Source organism: Bos mutus, chromosome X (assembly GCF_027580195.1).
Source record: "Bos mutus isolate GX-2022 chromosome X, NWIPB_WYAK_1.1, whole genome shotgun sequence".
Taxonomy (NCBI): domain Eukaryota; kingdom Metazoa; phylum Chordata; class Mammalia; order Artiodactyla; family Bovidae; genus Bos; species Bos mutus.
In genome coordinates this window covers 123345744-123350376 of record NC_091646.1, presented here as the reverse complement: position 1 = coordinate 123350376, position 4633 = coordinate 123345744, and the positions used below count along the sequence as shown (strand labels likewise).

The 4633-nt window shown below is 44.8% G+C and overlaps 1 pseudogene; it reads left to right on the top strand.

Moving 5' to 3' along the window:
- The first annotated feature begins 1001 nt into the window (after positions 1–1001).
- Positions 1002–1788, top strand: LOC102268215 (poly(rC)-binding protein 2 pseudogene; annotated as a pseudogene).
- The last annotated feature ends 2845 nt before the right edge of the window (positions 1789–4633 follow it).

The following is a 4633-nucleotide window of genomic DNA, read 5'->3' as shown; positions in this document are numbered from 1 at the left end:
TATATGCTACATATCTGAGGGGCAGGTGGTGTAAGTATCTTCAGCTTTAACAGAGAATGTCAAAGTCTTTGCCAAACTGAGGGAAAGAGGACCCGCTGACATGCCTACCACCAGGGTACAAGAGTTCCAGTTGCTCACTAGCAGATGTTTTCATTTCTGCCATCTACTCAATGGACAGTGGAGCTTTGAATTTGCATTTCTCTGTTTAGTAAGGAGGTTGAGCACATTTCGTTATGTTTACTGGTCATTTGTATATCTTCTTTTGTGCTGCTCATGTTCAAGCTTTCTGCTCATTTCTCAATGGAGTTTCTACTTCTCTCTTAATGGATAGGAGTTCTTTATCTATTCTAGATAAAAGTATTTTATTGGGTACAGGAGCTGCAAATGTATTCTCTTGCTCTTTGGCTTGTTTTTTCTCTTTCTTAATGGGGTCTACTGTTGAACAAACATTCTTCGTTTAAACATAATCACATATATCAGTTGTTTTCCTTTTATGCTTAGTTCTTAGTGTGACTCCTGTAATAACACCTGTCTCTGGGGCCAGTGGTATTCCAAGGAGCTGGACTTGAAATAGTCAAGTCACTGGTCACTGCTGCTGCTGCTAAGTCACTTCAGTCGTCTCCGACTGTGAGACCGGCAGCCCACCAGGCTCCCCCGTCCCTGGGATTCTCCAGGCAAGCACACTGGAGTGGGTTTCCATTTCCTTCTCCAATGCATGAAAGTGAAAAGTGAAAGTGAAGTCGCTCAGTCGTGTCTGACTCTTGAGATCCCATGGAATGCAGCCTTCCAGGCTCCTCCATCCATGGGATTTTCCAGGCAAGAGTACTGGAGCGGGGTGCCATTGCCTTCTCTGGCACTGGTCACTGGTATTAGTCAAAGCCAAAAACTGCAGGTTGGAGAAGAAAAGGGAGGTGGGTGGAAATGGGGAGGGCAGAATGCCAGAGAAGGAATGATAGGGGTTATCAAGAAGGCAACAGGGGCCCTTCAGGTGGATAGAGGGTATGACTGCAAGTGGACTGAATGTCACGTTCACCAGACAGCTCCTTAAGCGTGGAAAGGATGGTGGCAGTATCTCAGAATGAACAGAGAATCAGTTAAGAAGATGTGTGGGGAGAGTAATGTACATATCAACATCTCCAAAGGGAATTATGCTGAGAGAATTACCACTCTGGCTGGACCCACAAATGCCATCTTTAAAGCCTTTGCTACCATCATGGATGAACTGGAAGAGGACATCAGCACAGCTGCCAGCAAACCCTGGTCACCCTGAGCCTAGTGGTCCCTGCTAGCAGTGTGGCTCTCTCACTCAGAAAGGTGGTTTTGAGATCAACAAAATATGACAAGGGAGTACAGGGGTTCAGGACCAGGTGGCAGGGAATATGCCTCCCTACTCGAGTGACCAGGCCATTATAATCTCTGATGTAAGCCATCACTGAGTGTATCTGACAAGCCCTTCTGGTCATGTTGGAGTCACCCTGACTCCAAAGGCCATCCAGCTCTCTGGTCATCTTTGCAGTGATCAGGACACATAAGACACAGGCAATGATGGCAAGGGCTTTCCTCATCCCTACTCCACTGCCCATCCATGTGCCTCAACCCTGGAGGCCTGCAGAATTCAAGGATGCTATTTCACAGCCACATTTGACCAAGCTTCCCCTGTTGGCAATGTGAAAATCTTGTTTTCCTCTGAGGCATGGCAACCCTGGATTCAGTGACATTGAATCCACTCTCCAGAGATGTATCTACTGTGACTACTCATGGACTCATCATTTCAAGCATTTTCATTGACCTCTTACGGGTACCACCATACAAGGGGTAGCCATTCTCTTCTCCAGGGGATCTTCCCAACCCAGGGACAGAATTCAGTCTCCTGGACTGCAGGCAGATTCTTTACCATCTGAGCCACCAGGGAAGCCCACTACCACCACACAATGGGGCATTAGGGTGCCCAAATCAGTAAGAGTCATCAGACATGGGGCATAGTTCATCACTGCAAACTCAAAGGAAGGACCTACCGTTAGGCCAGTGGCCATCATTGGATCTGCCGCCAGCATTAGCCTGGTTCCGTATCTAGTTGTCCAACTGTCCTCAGAAACAGGTGGCACAGGGAGCTGCTAAGACAATGCAGATCCGTCTACAATCCTCTCTGGCTGTTCACCGCTCTTGATCCATCTGTGTTGTTTCTGAACAGTCAGCATTTCCAGGTTTTAAATAGTCTGTAAGTTTCCATTTCTTTACACTTTACCATCCACTTGTGACTTTTAAATTATTCTAATTCCTTTCTCCATTCAGCTGTTAGAGCTGAGTTCCATATTTAGTTTTATAAGCTTCTCCCTGTTTTGTTTTATTTTGGGGTTTTATGGTCATGAATTTCTTCTTGCTTGTCACAGACCCAGAAGACTAGAATATTAATACAATGCAGCTTACTCTATGAGGTCAGAAATTTCTTAAAAACTAATTAAAAGATGGACTGGAAAAATTGTTAGCCAGATAAGGTTTTCCTCATGGTTGTCTTTGCTACTGTTTTGTAATCACAGGAAGCTTGAAATCTTGATAGATTCTTGTTCTTGGTATCTTTTCGCTTTATTCTCCTGTGACAAAAGCTACAAGGACAAGAACATCACATCCTCTTGGTAGTGACTGTGGAGCAGCCTTTTGGAAGTCAAAGAACTGCCATTTATTCGTTTGCTCCTACCTGCTAAGCATTGTACTGAGCTGCGGACATACATCACGCAGTTGATTCTCTCCCCAGTTCTGGAGGGAAGTGTTACTAGCCCTCTTTAAAGTGGGAAAGTGAAGATTCACTGAGGCAAAATACCTTGAGCAAGGTCACACAGGTCAGCCAGCCAGTCAATGGCAAAGGCTGGATCTGAACTCCAGACTGACTCTCACCCAAGTTCATGGCTTTCCCACTGCAACATGCTACCCTCTGGTCAGAGCAGGGGACTTGGCTAACTGGTTCTGTGAAATGGGAGAATAAAGTGGCACCTTTGCTGCAGGATAAATGATGAGGAAAAATCCTTTCTATTTACTGTCTTGGTGTGGCTTACCCTAGAAGTGGGACCTAAGAGAGGAATGTGAGTTCAAACTATTTCTTTGTGTGGTGATTCCAGGAAACAGTAGTGGAGAAAGTGAGATAGGAAGGTACACCAGCCAAGAAAGGGAAGATTATCAAACATTGGGGGTCACTGGAGCACAGTTCTGCTGGGGAACTTCCAGAGGTTGCCCTGTACCCTAGAGTTAGCAAAATTCACCATGGCTCCAGTGCAGGGCTGAGGCAGCTGGTTTTTTTATCTGCCAACTCCCACCCATCATTAGATGAGGGCGGCCATGGAGGGATTAGTGCTCTGGCATTTGGGTTCCCCCTGAGGACTCAAAAGGGTCCTGTTGGCCAAGCCTTGCAGGTGTTTGTAGTAAAGAGCTTTTGGTGTAGAGGTGGACACCCAGGGGATGTGGCAGAAAACCAATACTGTCTCCTCCACCCTCTGCTAATAAAACCCAATGTGAAAGAGAAAGAAAAGCTCTGGTAAAGAAGAGAAGGCTATAGAAAAGGTTTAAATCCCTCCAAAGGGCTGTGCAATATAATATTCCTGAGACATTCACAGTGGCACCTTCCAATCTAATTTGCCACACTCAGGAAGTGACACCCACCACACTACAGTTTAATAATTTAGCTATTATTCCAGAGCGATCCTATTAACAGTCCATTCATTTTCTCCCCAGCGGTTCAGCCATTGAAATTCACCCACTTCGTCTTGTGACTATTAGTGATACTCTGGGAAGTATTATTCAGGAGCATGTACCGAAAAAGATTTGACAAAGATTTCACATGCAACCTGATACGAAAGACATGATTTCCACATTGGACTGGGGAATGGGCTGGGCTGGGTTGAGTCTCAGACACTCTCTTATAGCTGGAGTTTTTCCAGCTCCCTTTCCCATTCACAAAATGGGGGGAGGGGTGGCCAGTCCAAGCGGTGTTTAGAGATTTTAAAGACTGACTAAATAAAGGGGCTTTTTAATGCTAATTAACCCACTTAATCCCTTTCAGAGACTAGCATTTTCAATAGCTTTAAAATAGACGAAAAATGTAATAAATGGGGAGGGAGGGAGGAGCTGACTATTGAATAAGGTGACAACTGATGTTAACTTGCACTGACTATGAAGGACTCTGATGCTGGGTAGGTTCAGAAAGAGCAAACACCTTAAAGAAAACCAGTACAATACTGCAAAAATTTTCAGTTTCTGCCTCAATTTCTTGTTCAGCAATGTACAACCCATGTCCTGCCTTGGCCAAAGTTGCTACAATTTAGTTCATGTGCCCTTGTGAAAGTAGTTATAACCCAAGGACTACAAGTAAAATTAGGCCAAAGTAAAATTAGTTATCAAAGCAGACACTCTTTTTAACCACCCCCCCACTACACACACACACACACACACACCCCTTCACACACATACCTTTCTGATGACAACATTTTCTTTCTTCAAGATGAAATAATTTCTTAGGTGTTCTGACGCTTGGTCTGTACTTCAGCCTCAGGACTTTTTGTTCTTAGGGTCAGCTAAATTGCTTGCTGATCCTAGCTCTAGTGATGGAATCAGGTTGACCAGGGTTAGAGTTCAGGTTATGTCA